Source organism: Mixophyes fleayi, chromosome 11 (genome assembly GCF_038048845.1).
Source record: "Mixophyes fleayi isolate aMixFle1 chromosome 11, aMixFle1.hap1, whole genome shotgun sequence".
Classification (NCBI taxonomy): domain Eukaryota; kingdom Metazoa; phylum Chordata; class Amphibia; order Anura; family Limnodynastidae; genus Mixophyes; species Mixophyes fleayi.
This window is the reverse complement of record NC_134412.1, coordinates 3350396-3370979: the sequence shown is the minus strand read 5'-3', so window position 1 is coordinate 3370979 and position 20584 is coordinate 3350396. Positions and strand designations below refer to the sequence as shown.

Below are 20584 nucleotides of genomic sequence, written 5' to 3'. Positions count from 1 at the left end.
CAATGACATCAGAATTCACTGTTTACACATATATTAAACATCACTTGTGTATAACACACGGATTATAAATGTTAATGTGCATTAGCGTCAATGACGAAGCACGTATGATCTATGCATAAGTTGTATGCACATCCCTCTATGTAGCATCACAGCGCATTGAGAATAGATCACACATCAGACACTTGCACATCTGACTTTCTTTAAATATATTCCCACAACCTGTATACAGAGGCCGCTATTTTGCAGGAAGAATAAGCATTTAGCCAATCAATTCGCAAAGATATAGTGACATCACCAAGGCTAAGGTGCAAAGTGCATCCATGGTGTCACCAATCCGTAGGGAATAGATAAGCTGCATTGTAACAGACCAGGGATCCGCTGGACCCGTGGGTTCTGACGCAGATATTAGGGAACCCACTCTCCTTGCTCTGTTCTCGCTCCTGTTTGTATGGTAAAATCGCGCCGGCTGGATCAGGTTAATCTCAGGCACACATGTAAGGAATATTTTGCATATTTATTTAACTTCTAGAGTTCCACCTAAAACTGAACTTCCAGCTCTGAGTTTGGGTTCTCCTTTAAAGGACATATGCAGGGCTGTCTATCGTTCCTACAACTCTTAATCAAATCACTTGAGGTCTAAAGGAGAGGGATGGATGGACCTCACTCTCCTTGAGCCGTCAGACCACAGAGAGATCCACTGGCGGTGGCATGGGGCGTCGCGGAGAGTTTCCTGCGGGTAAAAAGGACATGACTTGCCCTAAGGGCCAGCCATTGTTTGCAGCCCACATTATACCCAAATGCACCATTGGAATGCTTACTAAGCGGATGATCTGGGAACAATACACCCTGTCATGGCAATACCATTATTTACATAAACTTTCATAAATAGGTTTTACTTCTTCACAATGCAAACCGGTCCAGACATGTTTGCTGGTACAGGTATATGCCGACATCCGTGCTCAATAACCAAGACTCAAATGGAGAAATTCATGACTAACCATAGAATGACATCCAATACACAGGACATGGTTACTGCCTGTCAGTAAATTCACTAGCAGTCAGTAAAATAAAAAGTGTTATTTTTAAAAACTTCAAAACAGATAATCTTTAGACACTAATAAATGAAAAATATTCACCAAAGTTAATGTTCTTGTTGCGAAGAAGGTTATAGACATAATATATCAAGAAACTGTGCCATCCATTAGATCCCACCATAGCCACATATTGATAAACACAAATAATGTGGAAGTAAAATGTTTGGCTGTTATGAACCCTTAAAAGTGTAGTGAAACAATATTTTCAAGTGTTGTCAACCCTGATACAGATATTTATGATCACAGACTAAAGTAATAACCAAAACCCAGATTATAAAGACTCAAACACTATGAAAGGCCAGATAATACATAATGAATGGTGATGGCAGAGGGGCTCAAACTCAGTCCTCAAGAGCTACCAACAGGTCATGTTTTCAGGATTTCTTTATTCACGTATAGGTAAGTTAATCTATTTTAATCTATTTTTCCAGGCAAGTAATTATTATTATTTCTACAGACAGAAATCCTAAAAACATGACCTGTTGGTAGCTCTTACACCTCTTGTGTGAGGGTTACGGTTTATCCCTAAATCAGGAACTCGCCTCTGGGAAAGCTGCTTGTACCATACAGGAATATGAAGTGTTGTCAGGTGGGGAACTTCAGAAAAACCTATTAAGCAAACATTAATCTCAGTAACAGAGATCAGGTACTAGTTCTATTTAAACCCCCGGGGTGCAGGTCATCAACTACATACTGCTCACATACAAAAAAAAAACATGATTGTGGTAACATCACTTTAAACCAAAATATGTTTGTTTTTTTTAAAAATGCACCTACAACTAAAATGAGGTCAGATGTGTTGTATGTTTGTAGCAGGTAATATGCAGCTAATTACATATCAGAGCCCTCAGTGCCAGGTGCTAATGACTGAAGCAGTAGTATCAGTGCACATTGCCTAATGAGACACACACACACATAGTACATGTAGACAGGAATGTACAATGCTCTATATACAGTATGTCGAGCACATACACTAATAATATATCTGTCAGTAATATACCATGATACTATTTATATATCTGTCAGTAACACATATTAGTGCTATTTATACATGTCAGTAACACACCCTGATACAATATATCTGTCAGTAAAACATCCTAATACTATTTATATATGTCAGTAACACACCCTAATACTATATATGTCAGTAACACACCCTGACACTATATATATATATATATATATATATATATATATAATGCCAGTAACACACCCTAACACTATATATATGTCAGTAACACACCCTGACACACTATATATATATATATATATATATATATATATATGTCAGTAACACATATTAGTGCTATTTATACATGTCAGTAACATGCACTGCTACTATATATATGTCAGTAACACACCCTAATACTATATATACCTGTCAGTAACACACTGATACTATATATATATGTCAGTAACACACCCTAATACTATATATCTGTCAGTAACACGCACTGATACAATATAAATCTGTCAGTAACACACCCTAATACTATATTTATCTGTCAGTAACACACACTAATACTATATATCTGTCAGTAACACACTGATACTATATATATATATCTGTCAGTAACACACACTAATACTATATATATCTGGCAGTAACACGCACTGATACTATATATCTGTCAGTAACACACTCTAATACTATATATATCTGTCAGGAATACACTCTAATACTATATATATCTGTCAGGAACACACTCTAATACTATATATATCTGTCAGGAACACACTCTAATACTATATATATCTGTCAGTAACACACACTAATACTATATATCTGTCAGTAACACACTGATACTATATATATATATATCTGTCAGTAACACACCCTAATACTATATATATCTGGCAGTAACACGCACTGATACTATATATCTGTCAGTAACACACTCTAATACTATATATATCTGTCAGGAACACACTCTAATACTATATATATCTGTCAGGAACACACTCTAATACTATATATATCTGTCAGGAACACACACTAATACTATATATATCTGTCAGTAACACACACTAATACTATATATCTGTCAGTAACACACACTAATACTATATATATATATCTGTCAGGAACACACACTAATACTATATATATCTGTCAGTAACACACACTAATACTATATATCTGTCAGTAACACACACTAATACTATATATCTGTCAGTAACACACTCTAATACTATATATATCTGTCAGGAACACACACTAATACTATATATATCTGTCAGTAACACACACTAATACTATATATCTGTCAGTAACACACACTAATACTATATATATCTGTCAGGAACACACACTAATACTATATATATCTGTCAGTAACACACACTAATACTATATATCTGTCAGTAACACACACTAATACTATATATCTGTCAGTAACACACACTAATACTATATATATCTGTCAGTAACACACACTAATACTATATATCTGTCAGTAACACACTAATACTATATATATCTGTCAGTAACACACACTAATACTATATATCTGTCAGTAACACACTGATACTATAGATGATATTATTACCTCACCTCATCGTCTTCAGCTCAGCCGTTGGCTCCGCCCACTCTAGTCAGCCGACTGAGGAGCCGAAGAGCTGTAGAAGGCGGCACCTGGCCCGGTGCATGCTGGGTATGGCGGCAGCAGCACGAAGATGAATGTACACATATGAGAATGATAATTATGGGGGGCCCTGTGTGAATGAGGGGGGGGATAGTTATGGGGCGGGGTCCCGTGTGAATGAGGGGGGATAGTTATGGGGAAGGATACTGTGTGAATGAGGGGGGGATAGTTATGGGGCGTGGTAATGTGTGAATGAGGGGGGATAGTTATGGGGAAGGATACTGTGTGAATAAGGGGGGGGGTAGTTATGGGGCGGAGTCCCGTGTGAATGAGGGGGGATAGTTATGGGGAAGGATACTGTGTGAATGAGGGGGGGATAGTTATGGGGCGTGGTAATGTGTGAATGAGGGGGGATAGTTATGGGGAAGGATACTGTGTGAATAAGGGGGGGGGGTAGTTATGGGGCGGAGTCCTGTGTGAATGAGGGGGGATAGTTATGGGGAAGGTTACTGTGTGAATGAGGGGGGATAGTTATGGGGCGGGGTCCTGTGTGAATGAGGGGGGATAGTTATGGGGAAGGTTACTGTGTGAATGAGGGGGGATAGTTATGGGGAAGGTTACTGTGTGAATGAGGGGGGATAGTTGTGGGACGTGGTCCTGTGTGAATGAGGGGGGATAGTTATGGGGAAGGTTACTGTGTGAATAAGGGGGGGGGGGGTAGTTATGGGGCGGAGTCCTGTGTGAATGAGGGGGGATAGTTATGGGGAAGGTTACTGTGTGAATGAGGGGGGATAGTTATGGGGCGGGGTCCTGTGTGAATGAGGGGGGATAGTTATGGGGAAGGTTACTGTGTGAATGAGGGGGGATAGTTATGGGGAAGGTTACTGTGTGAATGAGGGGGGATAGTTGTGGGACGTGGTCCTGTGTGAATGAGGGGGGATAGTTATGGGGAAGGTTACTGTGTGAATAAGGGGGGGTAGTTATGGGGCGGAGTCCTGTGTGAATAAGGGGGGATAGTTATGGGGAAGGATACTGTGTGAATAAGGGGGGGATAGTTATGGGAAGTGGTCCTGTGTGAATGAGGGGGGATAGTTATGGGGAAGGTTACTGTGTGAATGAGGGGGGGATAGTTATGAGACGTGGTCCTGTGTGAATGAGGGGGGGATAGTTAAGGGGAAGGTTACTGTGTGAATGAGGGGGGGTAGTTATGGGGCGGAGTCCTGTGTGAATAAGGGGGGATAGTTATGGGGAAGGATACTGTGTGAATAAGGGGGGGATAGTTATGGGAAGTGGTCCTGTGTGAATGAGGGGGGATAGTTATGGGGAAGGTTACTGTGTGAATGAGGAGTGGGGTAGTTATGGGGTGGAGTCCTGTGTAAATAAGGGGGGATAGTTATGGGGAAGGATACTGTGTGAATAAGGGGGGGATAGTTATGGGAAGTGGTCCTGTGTGAATGAGGGGGGATAGTTATGGGGAAGGTTACTGTGTGAATGAGGGGGGGTAGTTATGGGGAAGGATACTGTGTGAATGAGGGGGAAAGTTATGGGACGTGGTCCTGTGTGAATGAGGGGGGGTAGTTATGGGGCAGAGTCCTGTGTGAATAAGGGGGGATAGTTATGGGGAAGGATACTGTGTGAATGAGGGGGGATAGTTATGGGGCGTTATCCTGTGTGAATGAGGGGGGATAGTTATGGGGCGGGGTCCCGTGTGAATAAGGGGGGATAGTTATGAGGCGGGGTCCCGTGTGAATGAGGGGGCATAGTTATGGGGAAGGATACTGTGTGAATAAGGGGGGGATAGTTATGGGACGTGGTCCTGTGTGAATGAGGGAGGATAGTTATGGGGAAGGTTACTGTGTGAATGAGGGGGGATAGTTATGGGGCGTAGTCCTGTGTGAATAAGGGGGGATAGTTATGGGGAAGGATACTGTGTGAATGAGGGGGGATAGTTATGGGACGTGGTCCTGTGTGAATGAGGGGTGATAGTTATGGGGAAGGTTACTGTGTGAATGAGGGGGGGGGATAGTTATGGGGCATGGTCCCGTGTGAATGGGGGATAGTTATGGTACGTGGTCGTGTGTGAATAAGGGGGGATAGTTATAGGGCGGGTCCTGTGTGAATGAGGGGGGATAGTTATGGGGCGGGGCCCTGTGTGAATTAGGGGGAGGATAGTTATGGGGCGGGGTCCCGTGTGAATGAGGGGGGATAGTTATGGGGATGGATAATGTGTGAATAAGGGGGGGATAGTTATGGGGCGTGGTCCTGTGTGAATGAGGGGGATAGTTATGGGGAAGGTTACTGTGTGAATGAGGGGTGGTAGTTATGGGGCGGGGTCCTGTGTGAATAAGGGGGGATAGTTATGGGGCGGGGTCCCGTGTGAATGAGGGGGGGATAGTTATGGGGAAGGATACTGTGAATAAGGGGGGGATAGTTATGGGGCTTGGTCCTGTGTGAATGAGGGGATAGTTATGGGACGTGGTCTTGTGTGAATGAGGGGGGAATAGTTATGGGGAAGGATACTGTGAATAAGGGGGGATAGTTATGGGGCGGGGTCCCATGTGAATGAGGGGGGGATAGTTATGGGGAAGGATACTGTGAATAAGGGGGGGATAGTTATGGGGCGTGGTCCTGTGTGAATGAGGGGGGATAGTTATGGGACGTGGTCTTGTGTGAATGAGGGGGGAATAGTTAGGGGGCGTGGTCCTGTGGGAGGTCACTGGCCGTTATGGTGAGGAGTTAGTTAAGAAAGTGATGGCAGCTATTAGTTACGGATTGGGGTTATGGTTGGGCGAGGGGGGAGTGATGGATTCGGAGAGCTGTTACCAATATGTTGTCTCTCACTCCACGCATTTCTACGTATAATACATTTATTTGTACACCGCTGCTCTCGGTAATTGGAATGATGCTCCAATAATAATTAAAATGGGAATAAGATCTACCCAGGACCATGTTGCTCTATATAGCTGAATTTCTCATTCATTTGAATGTGTTTTTTTGTTTTTGTTTTTTCTGTGAACCCTTTAAGAAGACACCTTGCTCATCCTACAGGTCACATTAACTTCTATTCTTTCTGTGCAACAACCATTTCATCCAAATGCCTTTATTGTGGTGTTGCCCGGAGCAACCGATCAGATGTTCTCTCTTATTTTGTAAAGTTTGTTCCAAAGAGGACAGCTAGAATCTGATTGGTTGCTATGGGCAACACCTGCGCACTAGTTTTCCATAATCCTCTAATATAAAACAGGGGTGCTTAATCTGCTACAACCATGTATATATTCCTTAATCCTAATGTCGCATCTCCTGTATGAGATCCATAGTCCTCTGCCTCTCCCCGTTCTAATTATCTTTTAGTCACTTAGAAGTTTTCTAGTAACTGAAGTAAGTATTATAGAAAATGCAGTGCAGAAATTCTAGTGCAAGTCGTTTGCACACAAGATGCATAGAGCCCCATTGAATCAGGAGTAATGCCGTCTGTGCTGACTCGGCAGCCTCCTATCTATACGTATTTCTGTAATCACCCTTTGATGTCTGTTAGTAATTCCCTGCCTGTGTGATGACATGAGGCATGCATTTCTATGGAGAATCTTAAGTCATAAGGAAAATGCTGGGAGGATTTAGGAAATGAAATACACCTATTTGATTGTTTGCAGCTTCATATGTTTTTTCCGTGAGGAGATACATTAGTAAGCGGTCTGGGGCTTGTGATATGGATAGCTATAAAACTAATATTGTTTGTTTAATTTACAAAAGGGCAAAAACCGATGCAGCACAAGTTATGCCCTGTGACTTCATGAACCTATTTATTGCTGGCCACGATGGCGGCATCTGCAGGGGTGGAGAATATTTCATATTCTGATGGAAGGAACTGGGAAGTTCAGGGGGTGTTGATGAAATTCAGCCCGGGGACCACAGTCCATTTTGGGTCTGATTCATATCTGAACAAACTTGCACGCAACTTGCGGTTAAAGAAAAGAGCTCTGAAGTTGAGTGTAATTCTGATCGTATAAAGCGGACCTTGAAATGCGTTTTGATTTGAATCTGGGTGTAAGTGCGCTCTGCCTTAACGTTACTTGCCATATGTAGACAGAACTGGATGCAGGATAGACATATATGTTCAATGTAAAGTGACATCAGACCGCATACAAATAAATGAACAGCACATAATACCATGATCATTAAATACAAATATTTGCTTTAAAAATATTTTTTTTAACATTTAATACATAAATTATGATGTTCTTAATACTGTACATACAATGTGTTCTTACAGTCTTTCTTACTTACATACACATGTTCTGCGCTGTCTAGTGACGCGCATACATGTAGTTTATAATACAAAGACTATGCAGTGTCAGTCATCACTATCAGTCTGTGCTTTCACCTGCCCTGTAGTTGGTGAAAATGATACGACTTTAAAAAAGCGTACGTACAAGATACCCAGGACTTGAATTGGCCGTATCTGCGTTTTATTCTTTGGATAGTTGTCCTTTAACTGGGCAGAACATGTTACTAGAAACTGGGTCTGAAATTGTAGAAAATAATAAGCAATTATAATCCACCTTTAAGTTAGGGCATATATTCACTGGTGTACACTGTAGGAAGCACGTATTACAGCCCTAGTGTCATCCGTTGGTTCTGACCTCCTCGGTGTACAGGTTTATAGCTAAAAGCTGCACGAGCGCTGTATCCTACGCCTGCTTCCCTCCCATGCGTACTGTGTAATCCTTCATTCATGGTCAGAGGACAGCTGACGTGCGTTTAACTGCACAGCTGGGCTCCAATTTCTCTCCCAGAAACTGCAAGGGTTAAACAGCGGCCTCCCCGGACGTCAATTTCCTATCTAACAAGCCGCAGCGGCTCGCATGCATCCAGGAACAGCCAGAGAGCGGCCGTCTCGTCCCTGTTATTCATTCGCTCTCAATTCATTTTGCTGCCTAATTAAATACAAGACCGTTTTTTCTCCTCTTGGTTCCTAATGTGTTTTAAATGATATCCCAGTTGTGTGGAGCCTAGATTAAAACAAAGTGATTTACATAATTTATCTGTCTGTTTGGATGATAAGATCTCAAAATCAAAGCATTTTTCTCCCCATTGCTCTGCTAAATACCTTACTGTCCTTACTAACTAATCTAGGGGAGCATTATTACTCATGTAATTATTACTGTATCAATGAATAAAGATTGCCAATATACATTGCTTGCCCTAGAGCAGGGTTGTCCAACCCGCGGGCCGCATGCGGCCCAGCGCGACTGTAAATGTGGCCCAGCGGTTGTGACAAGGGGGCAGCGCTGTTAATGAAAAAAATATCCTGCAAAAAAAGAAAATACTTATCTTGCGGTCACGTCAGCTGGCGCTCCGGCTCCCTCCCTGGTCTCCTCCTCCGTGTGGCGCTCGCAGTGAATGTCGGGGGTGACGTCATCACACCCGACATCCATTGCGTAGCGCAGCACAGAGGAGTCACTCGCGCGAACTATCAGCAGCTGTGAAAGATTATCCAGTATCTTATTGTTGTTACTCTGAATTTTGACTTTCTGCACCATGCAATTATGAACTAGCTGTGTTCTCTGTATGTATCTAATATAAATATTAAGAGATGATTGTATTTTTAATATTTTAAACCATTTTAAATGTGCAGTGCTGAGTAGGGTGAAATTATCACCCACTGTTACCCTCATCGGAGGCTGCTCCATGAGCCATTTTTCCCGCCACCGTATCTTTAAATCTCTGTAGATTTCTATTAGTCCTCCTGATGCTACCTATATCGGTGACCATTTCAAAATTATCAATAAAAAAAAATGATTCATGGGTGCAGAAAGAGAGGGAAAAAAAGTTTTTGGCATTTAATTCCCCGAACCCCACTAAGGGGTAGATGCAGGTAAGTTAAATTGCAGCAGGTTTAATGGGACTACTGCTTTAATCATGATTCTGCAACAGGTTTCTAACTCTTACTAACTTCATTTCCAAGTAAGTTTAATATGTTAACTATGTTTTCTATGTTTTTTTTTGGATGATCAGCTATCGTTAGTGTATTTTATGTGCGGCCCAAACCAACTCGTCGTCTTCCAATGTGGCCCAGGGAAGCTAAAAGGTTAGACACCCCTGCCCTAGAGTTTTTCCTGGCTGCGTAGAGGAGACTCACATTTTAAGGGAGATGTATGAGATTTAACATGATTTGCATCTCTGCAATAGGAAGAAATAATTGTTTCATAGGGGGCAGCAACATTGTTCCAACAAATTTCAAAAGTGACCACTTGGATTCAAACAGAGAACACAATATCCCCTCTTTTTATGCTGGGGAGGGGAGCCAGTTAGCCGTGGCCCCCCAACTCCCTACCAATTTTCCAAATAGCAATCGAACCTCTTTCAATAACATTTAGGATTAAAGACTCAATTACAGGGTTACGGCTTGGTTCAGAAATGGCTTTTATGCAGATTACGCTGTTATTTGTTAGTGAACCTCTCAACACTTTATGGTCTGCATTCCAAACTATAGAATAATTTGGAGGGTGTACACTACTATTACATCACTGATAGAGCAGTTTAAAGTACGGCAATGGTGCTATGTGCCTTTAACTTCCCCAGGCAGAATGAAAATGATATTTCCTCCCCAGCTGTTATGTCTTCGTCCTTCTCACTTGCTGCCGTGGCCCCATTTGATGTTTATATCATTTAATGGGTATATGGCTGTCCTAGACTTGCGCAAGCTACAATGCAGCGGCTAGAAAGAAGTGGCACACTGGAAACTACGAATATGCGCAATTGCTACAGGACGACTGCAACATTTGGCGCAATAGGCACAGGTAGACGGGAAAGAGTCTGCAAAGCTATTGGATGGTGCTTACTGGAGTTATCCTCGATCTGCTCCCCTTCGTCGGATAATACTGACATTACCCAGATAGTTTCTCTATAGCACAGCTATAATTGTTCCGTCATCTGTGGTATGGCAAATCTATATCATAAACAAGTCCTACTCCTGTACCGTATAGTATGTCTCTTCCTGAACTATATTTGATGATTTCTTGCCCCTTTTGGACAAAGTGAAGCGAAAGACGTATGAAAATGGAATGTCGTTATCAAATCAGCAATTACAGTCTAAATTAAATTTGTCCAACCAACCTTTTTTTTAGGTACTAGATACGCCATAAACAGTGAAATTCAAATCTTCTTTTGAAGTAACTGAAAGTAGAGAACTGCAGAAGAAACTTGCATCACTTTTATATAATATTATCTCCACAACCCTCAAAAAATGTTTACCCTTCTGCAGAAGTAGTAGTAAGATTCAGGAAAGATTGAGGACTGGTCATGTGGTGTCATAGAAACCTTTGCAAGTTCATAAATAAGCTGTATTAAACCTGTATCTCTCGATAAAATTCAGTTTCGAGGGGGCAGTCTTGTTTCTTTTACATTGGACTTTTCCTTTTTAGAGTAATCTAAAAATATTGTGACTGTGTCCTGTTTTGCCTGCACTTGTTCAAACTAGTAAAGATCTGTATTTTTTTTTGGGGGGTGGGCGGGGGCGCATCCATTTAACAATAGGTTTCTGGTCTCCGCTTTATCTGCTACTGCCTGCAGATAATACGGAGTTGTCTAAGTACTTCATTCAACTGCGTTGCAATCTCACTGGTTCTTTGAATTCAACAGCTGAGGATACAGAGGCTCAGATACCAGGTAGAATACTGCACTCATTACCTCCGTTATAACTAGGGCACAAAGGGCTGAGGTTCCCATAATGCATTGTTTACAGATCGGTTTGTGCACCGGACAAAAGAGGTTGTATGTTTGGTTCATGGGATGTTACATATTAACAAGTTAAACGACCAGAGGCTGGCACTACCATTAGGCGTGGTCTAGGGAGCCAATTGTTAAGGGGTTCCTAAAACACTGGATGAGTGACATAATGAGCGCAGCCAGCTGCTTCATACATATGAAGATGCTTTTTCCCACTAAGCGTGATGCTTGGATATGATGTCACTGCCAAACACAGTCCCAGGAAGAAAGGATGCAGCCCCAAAATGCCGTCTGGCGGCCCCTAAACACAGTCAGATTCTGGGCAACATCACATGGCATGAAAACTGCAGATCTGAGGTTTGTGAAAGTTTTATGTCGGAGGTTTTGCATTCGAGTATTTCTAATAAAAGTATGTGGCTAGATTTTCTAAAAGAAGCCTCCTTTCTTTAGCCTATATCTTTTGAAGGATTGGGGTATGATAATATGGATTTTGGAGGTGTTGTTTTTGCGTGACCAGTGGACGCTTTTAGCTCCGACACTGGGAAACTGTGAAGAAAACTCTGGCGCTCGGCAACCTTGGCACTGAGACAATGACGTTTCCGTTTATGGAAACCGAAGGACAGGAAATCTAAAATACGTTCCCATGGAGGAAATCATTAAATGATTCATACTTTTATGCACAAAAATATTTTCAGCATATTTTTTTTCACAGATACTAAATCAGAAAGAGATGCGATGTAGCAGTGTGGTATGTCTGTGACCTGTATGCCTGTCTGTCTGTCCTGCGTAGTTCTATACTAAGAATGTCCCTCCTTTATTGAGCACCTGGCATTGAATTCCTTTGTGTGATCACTTTGTTAGTTGGTGAATTCTGAACACTCACCCAGCAGTGGTATTTAGAAGCTGGTCCCTCCATTGTATGTCTTTCAGAATGAATTCTGGATACAATCTGTGGCGCTCTTTTTGTTTCAAAGAATTTGTCTTTTTGAATCTTGGTTTTTCTTTCTGGTGTCATTTAAAATTGGCTGTGCTCGGTGTTGGGGCCACATTTAGACCCAGTAAAAAAGAAATAACGAAGGATTTGTGAAGCGGGATGGTAAATATTAATGTGAGATTTGTAGCCGTGTGCGAGTCGGACAATAGGTAATTCGCTTGGAATAGATAATGTGACAGCGGTGACCTCTGTAACTCATCTTCCTGAATGCAGAGACAAATGTAATAACAAATAGGATTTTGGATAACTTGCGTGACCCACATTATTGTTCACTGAATACCACTTCTATATCTATTTTAGGTATTTCCTGCATTTTATCAAACAAATCAATGGTAGTTCATTCTTTATATTTAAATCTTTTACACAAAGTGTAGAGAACAAAAGTGGAAGCTGTTAACTTTCTATGAGAGGAATTCGGACAGTGTTGTGTGAATTAATATAAGTAGAAATCGGGGGATGCACATTTTGAGAATGATCAGTTTCCACAAAATCATGGACAATGGCAGTTTGTTCAGTGTTGTCCTAATAATTATTCAAGGTGTTTATTTTTCCATTGCTTCGTTATAGGACCTCACCTTGTGACCAGAAAATATTATCCTGCACTGATTAGCCCTAACAAGAGTTAAACAAACTGCCAGGCACCATCCCCACGCTCTACCGGCTGTGCAGGGACAGTCGCCTTCTCCTTCGGGCGGGAGCGTCCCATCACCTAGCAACGCGGCTTCCACCCGGCCGCCTCCTGAGCCCTCTGCACATGCGCGACCCGTTGCTCAGCAACAGAATGTGATTCCTATGTTCACAGCAGTGGTTGGTGACCACACTGACCGCCAGGATTCTAATTGGTGACCCTATATAAGGAGGACACCCTTATGGTGCCAGAGTATTAGGGTCCACCCTAGCTCCAGCGTTCCTTACCAGTTCCAGTCCTTGTGACTTGCTTCCCTTCTCCTCTTCCAGTTTGGATTGACTACCTGTTGTGACCTTGGCTTGGATCCTGATTTTGTCTGTACTACTCAACCTTTCTCTGCATTCTGATTCAGTACTACACTCCCGCCTGGCTTTGACCTAGGATTGTCTGACTACGCTATTTCACCATCCTTTTTCTCCAGTGGCAGCATACTCCTTGAGGTGGTCATTTGTGATACCAGGGGCGTGTTAGACCCTCCGCCTCTTTGTTCTGTAGCACTAACCACTGGTAAACAGCCACCATCCACTACTTTCCTACTATGTGACAAGGACTGTCTGTAAGTGGAAATTCGGGACAAGGCCTTCTTTATCATCATCATCATCTAGTTATATAGTACCACTAATTCCGCAGTGCTGCACAGAGTGCTCATTCACAACAGTCCCTGTCCCATTGGAGCTTACAATCTAAATCCCCTAACATACACACTCTCCGACCAAGAGAGACTAAGGGCAATTTAATAGCAGCCAATTACCCTAAATGTGTTATGCTCTAAAACCCAGTGGTGCAGACCATTCACTTATTCAGACTGATCGGTAAGGGGCCCAGCTGCCCAACATTCATTTTTTGTTTTTCAGGGCTGTCCTGTTGAATGATATTTATAAATGAACAAGCCCTGATCTCACCTGGGGAAAATTTGCACTAAAACCGGGGCTTTAATCAGCCTTTTAATTTCATTGTCTAACTTGCTGTTACGATTTTGATGCCTTAGTCAGTATTTGCATAGGCTTACCTAGGGCGCGGAGTCTAACGGCCTTCCGGTCTTCACCAAGAACCACTGCAAGGCAGTGTGGACTTTGCTGCCGAAGAACCGCAGGTCGCGGCCCCCAGATTAGCCTACTGACGTAAGGGAGAAAGTTCTAAGTGATGGCAGGCAGACAGGCAATATGACAAAGCGGTGCAAGTACATGCACTAGCCGTTAATTCCAGGTGTTGTAGGTCTGGAGCAGTAACCGGTAGACGCACGGAGCCAATGGGTGCGTAGCAGGATATGGGTCCAGAGACACGGCCGGGTCGGTACACAGGTGATATCAGGTATACGGTGCCAGAGGGAGATCCAGAGAATAGTTGGTAACACAGCCGGGTCGGTACACAGGAGGTATCAGGTATACGGTGCCAGAGGGAGATCCAGAGAATAGTTTGTAACACAGCCGGGTCGGTACACAGGAGGTATCAGGTATACGGTGCCAGAGGGAGATCCAGAGAATAGTTGGTAACACAGCCGGGTCGGTACACAGGAGGTATCAGGTAGTACACAGGGAGCAGGTTCACAGGGGTCAAGAACACAGGAACTGTAGCCAGGAACAGGAAACACATTGCTCTGACACAAGCAGCGTGTCAGAGCAGAGTAGATATAGAGATTTGAATTCCCCGCCCAGGAGTCCATGACACGATGCAGGGAGAAACCGGAAGTGCGGGAACGCCTACGGGAGAAGCGCCGAACAGCAGAGACACAGCTGCCAGACAACGCTGACAGCGCAGCGGGGACAAGGTAAGTTCATAACACTTGCTTTAGACAAACGCTACTTGATGATTGTTTGCTGCATGTTGGAGAACACCCATTAGAGGCTGTATAACTATAGAGAGCCAGGAAGCAAGGCACTTCTCTAGATATTTGTTCTGGCACCACCATTGTGCACAGAACGACTTTATTGAACAATGATTGAAGAGGTGGCAGGGAGGAGGTCTGCTTGGAGTCTTGTAGGGAACGGCATCCAACATGAGTCGGGAGTGAATGTTGTTGGGGTGAATGAGTCCCGGCGGTGATGCGAGCCGCAAAATAATTTATAATCAGTGTGTTTATTCTGTCCAATACTGCATGACAGAGCCTTAATGGAGCCCATGGCTGTCCCCTCCAAATATAAACTGTAACTTGTATTAAGAATTCATACCATATCCAACTCATTCTAGTAAAGTCTTTACAGCTTTAATCCTTAGCAGTGTTAAAATTGCAATAATAACATTCAAAACTGAATGAAGAAAAATAAATGTTCTATACATTGTCTCTTTAAGATTTACCATCAGGTGGGCCACAAACCGGTCCTGAAGGATGGATAGCCTAGCGACTTTGCATCTCTAGTACTTTTAAGACTGTGCTTGAAAAACTTTTATCTTTTGATTTAATTTTTATTTTCTATTAAGCAATTTCTAGTAGTGGTTGCAGATACTGTTGTGAGTTTGTTATTTAGAGTTTTGTAGAGAACAGAAGCCAAAATTCAGCTAATCATAAAAAAAGGTATCGATCACTCTAACTTGCTCGTTCAGTTTTTTTTTTAACTGCAATTTTGAATTAAGTTCGTCATGCAGACCAATGTTATGTGACTGATTCATTATTTTGCCAAATCCTGAGCGTATAGTTAATGTACCTCTTTAATTAATATCAGATTTGTCTCTGTTTCTTTTGTTTGTTTTTAATTGTTATTTATATTAAAAACCCTGCTGTTTTCTGATGTCATTAAGCTACATATAGCGTAGCAAGGTATATATTGTTTCTTAAGTGCTTCATTTGATTGGTTATTTAAAGGTAAAATGACTCGCAGCCCAGAAAACTTCTCATAAATGTAACCAGCTTTATAATTGGATCTAACAACAAAGGTTTATCTGTTCTTGTTACTCTATAAATGAATTACAAGCATCATCTTTTCTAGGCTCCTATATTGGGAAGTACTTGTCTGTTAAGTGCTTTCTGTACTTTTAATCCCAGCCAGTCCTCACAAGAGAGCCTGTAAAACAATTGCTGTGAAAGCAATAGAATCTGCTAAAAAAGGGAACAGCAGCTACGTTAAAGTCCATTCAACGTTCAACTATAAAAGTTGATTATAAAGAATCATATTTATGTAAAAAAGAAAAGAGTTGGGGGAGGAGGGACAACCTTATCCTTAATGGCATTCCTTATTTCCCTAAACTATATTTTCCCTAGTGGCAAGTTTGTTACGGCACAAGCAACTGTTGCAACCTCCAACAATTTCTCTCCATGTCGATTTGCAAATTGTAGTGTGCTTAGGATTTCTTCAAGGGCAAGACAAATAGTGTAATTGACCCAAATGGTGTGACAGGATGGACCGTCTATGTCTGTTGTTGCTGGGAACCAGCTGGGCTTACTTTGTCACTGTTCCCTTTCTTTATCCCAAATGCGCCCTCTAACCGCAGTAGGAGGGGCTTAAGCATGCTGCCAGCACTGAACTCCTTAGCGGCATCCAGAACCGCTTCCTTCTGGGTAACACTTGCTGCTAGTGTACCCCCTTGCTGGTATCCCTGATCTCTTGCCTTCAGATCAGGGTTGCTGTTGATGATACTCCTGGCCTATCACACTGGCCAGAGCTGCAGGTAGCGGGCAGAGCATTGGTACTGAAAAGCTGGGTCCAAACCTCAGAACATTCAGAAACGGATTAGATTTGGGTCTAATATGCAGGTCACAAGAATTACAGCAAGGAAGAAGTTGCCAAAGCAGGATCTTGAAGCAAGTGATGTTTATTCGCTCAAGTGTCCTGATAAGGACAGTTCACACAGGTTTAAGGTACAATGGTCAGATGGAGCAATAATACATTTCAATGCAGACCAGTGCTCTTTTTATACAGTTTTTGAGACTTAGCATGGCAGGAGGTAATCCAGCCTCCTGTCCCTTTAACCAATCTGGGCTGATTCATGCAGCCTGCACATGAATCAGTCCAGAGAGTTTACCACCTTGTTACATAGAAGCTAGTGGCAGGGGGGGGAGTGCACGAGCTGCCAGGGAGAATGAGCTCAGCTCACTCTCCTCCCTGGTGACGTTCTATCTGAGGCTGGAGATTTATCTTTTAAATCTCCCGCTTAAACTTTCTTCCAGGGACTTTGCTCCGGGGTCTGGCTCTCACCCCTGGCAGAAAATAGTACCAGGGTAGAGCAGCCGGATCCCTGGGCAGCATTCCCTGCCCTGTCGCTAGCTGAAGCTCTTTGAGCTCCAGCCAGTGATTTAGCATTGCGGGTTCCCCAGGAGGCGCTGCACCTTCTGGATCTACTTGCATCCAGGAGGCTACTGTGGAAGTCCCTCCTGTAGCAAATGAAGCTGGCTGCCGAGGGGTGAAGGATCCAGGGCTGCTCCTGCAGCCTCCGCTGGACCGCCAGTGACAGGGTCAGTACGTTTATTTTATTATACACATATATATTCACTTTATATTTACATGATACACATTTTACATTTAATACACATAGTTACATCATTCAGCGCTGCGCGCTGGTTGATTACCGGCGCTACAGCACCTACACATCCATTTTTCGTTCATTTAATTTAAATTCATTAAAGTACTCCCCTACACTCTTATACCACACAACTCTTAGAGATGATTGCAAAACACCTCCCAATGAGTAGCCAGCCGCAGCGTCTTGCGCAATTTCCTTCTAGCCAGTCCACTAAGTAACTCACAAATCTGTGTTAGCCGCTTAACCACAGTGTCGGGCCTTTTTTTTCCGGATATTATGAACACATGACAACACTTACCTCGGTTGTTTTAAAAGCTATTTACCAGAAGGTGTGAAATCTCTGTTGGAGGCATATAGATGAGAATTCCACGTTAAGCCACATATCCGATTCTCTTAACCTTTGGTGACATTGCCCAAAACTTGCACACTTATGGCTTCATGTCCACAAACTTATATCCCGCATTATTTGAACTCGGATCTCGGACAGAGCTGTCCTTCTCGCTTCTATTCCCCAAAAAGATTCCTGACTCGCATATTCAAGGTATCTCTACTTCTCTGCTAATTGAAAGTCTGAAAAAGCTTTATTAACAGCTAATTGGCAGAATCAAATTAACAGACAGAAGTCAATTAACTAACAGGCCAAAATACCTACGATCAAAGAATGGGGCGGATTACTTAGTTGGCCAAAATATAAAGAAAACAAAACATTCAACAGGTACTGGACAACATCGGTATCTAGGCCTAATTATTTATTATTATTATTATCCTTTTATTTATAAAGCACAGCCCAGTTAAGCAGCACTGTATATTGAGGGGATCATGATACAAGTAAATGACAAACAATGATGTAAAACAGAAGGTAAAGATGGTTCTGTTCATGTGTGCTTACAATCTAATGGGTGTGGGAACACTTGTCACATAAGCTAGTGGAATAACAGTTGTAGTGGATGGGGCTACTGTAAGGCAGAAGTATTATCAGCCGGCAATAATTAAGCAGACATGGGTGACCGCCGTTTCTGTGCAGCAACCAGTGGTACAGCCGGAATTAGGAAAAACGGTGGAACGTATAGATATGAAACATGGACCAGTCACTAGAAATGTTCAGACAGACAGCTCGTGGCAACCATGAATGTTCCTTCACTATTTTATTAACTGAGTCTCCTTCCTGTTCTCGATCTGGAGAATTCTATCTCGTTTTATTTGTTCTGCACAGGTACTATTATAGTTATCTGCCAGTATAACATTCTACTATTTCTTGATGGAAATTGGTTGTAAACATTAACTAAAATTGGAATATGACAATACCCTTTTGTCTGTGCTGGAGTTGAGGGCAGCTTTATCACTAAGTATCTCAATGTTATGTTGGCGGCAAAGTCAATCTGACATTGATTTTAATATTAAAGATTGCTCTAATACTGGAATAGAGATTGTTATGTTTTGTGTTTTGAAGCTGTTTATTACCAAAATTTAGTATTCAACTAAAACCACACAATTCTAGGTGTTCTAAATGCTTGAGAATATCAGCCAGTATACTAATCTTAGAAATGTAATTTTGTGTGATACAGGGTACTGTATTATACCACCAGAGTGTGTTTAAACATAGATACAGTCTGGTTATAGGATATTCTTCTAGTACAAACTTTACATTCTGCAATGTAGCAGTTTGTGCAGCTTTTTTAAATATTGCTTAGTTGAGCTCAGTCTTATATCATATTGAACGAACTGACACACACACTAAAAAAGAATGTGGACGGCCTTTTTTTCTGCACACACACATACACCACCCAATTTTTTTCCCAATGTACTAAAGCTCCGTGCACAGTGGTAATAAAGCCAAGAGCTGAGAGCTTGTTTAATGATAATCAACAATGACCAATAAACACTCATCACCAGAGTTCCAAAAAAGAATATTAAGTGAATGGACCCTTACGCACATGCGTTCGATTCACATCAATTTAATTTTGGCCTGCCACGCTGATCAGCGTTGGGGTTCAGTAAGTTATAACGTGCTGCAGGGAGATTTTGAGAACGCGTATCTATCACTTTGTTAAGAGCGAAGGACAAAGTTCAAGGTCCTGTCTATGCTTTCAACAGACGTTGTTTTTTCAACGCCCGTGTACATAAGACCTAATCTATCAGACACGATGTCGGTGGCAGCCAGCGTAGTCCCCGGTGAGCCATTAAAAGGGTTCACGACCCTCCAAGTGCCTCTTTCAAGGGTCAACACAACAACAATGCAGGAGGTTTAGCGGAAAGCAAAGCGATAGAAGATATTTTTAGCTGAGAGAGAGAGAGAAATCCTCTTTCTGGAATCATTTTGCCAAGAACAACTCAGCTCAGAGAGATTGATGGATGGAGCCCAATATAACAGACTTTATTAACATGCCGAGAGTGAGTGATTAACCAAATTCAGTGTCTTAATATAAAACTCACTTCATTGTGCTGGGCGTAGCTGGGCCGATTTAGACTTGTAATAAAACGCTAATTTTCATTGGTGCATTAAAGTAATTAAAGGCAAAAGAGTCAGATGGATTTATTTCTCATTGATAAACAGATGGGGAATCTGTTTTTTCTGCATAGCTTTGGCTTGTTGTGCGCCGGGAACACAGTGAACCCAGCATGCTGGATGCGCAGTGCATGGCTGCAACTAGTTGTTCTGCGCAGCGCACCTTAGGGTGCGCGCCTGCACTCACTGCTTTTGGAGACCCCTCTGCAAACTAAAAGCATGACTGGAGCGCCTCTGGACATAGCTAGGCACAAGGGTAAATGTCATATCAAGGGGGGATATTTACTAAACTGTGGGTTTGAGAAACTGGAGATGTTGCCTATAGCATCCAGACATATTCTAGTAATCATTTATTTAGTACATTCTACAAAATGACAGCTAGAATCTGATTGGTTGTTATGGGCAGCATCTCTACTTTTTCAAACCTGCAGTTTAGTAAATATACCCCCAAGAATCCAAGCTCATCCCTCTTCAAAACCGCCCATTTCATTAAATTAAACTCTACCTTTTATTCTCCTAAAATACTTGCCTTAT

The 20584-nt window shown here is 42.2% G+C and overlaps 1 protein-coding gene across 2 annotated transcripts in view; it reads right to left on the bottom strand.

Moving 5' to 3' along the window:
• IGSF21 (immunoglobin superfamily member 21) overlaps window positions 1-20584 on the bottom strand; it is a 497506-nt gene that overhangs the window by 325497 nt on the left and 151425 nt on the right. The window contains exon 1 of one of the 2 annotated variants that reach the window (XM_075190716.1): window positions 3649-3724. The exons of the other annotated variant lie outside the window; for it this stretch is intronic. The gene's annotated coding sequence lies outside the window, so the exon portion shown is untranslated. Of the gene's footprint in view, window positions 1-3648; window positions 3725-20584 lie in introns of those variants that run through there. 2 annotated transcript variants of the gene reach the window in all.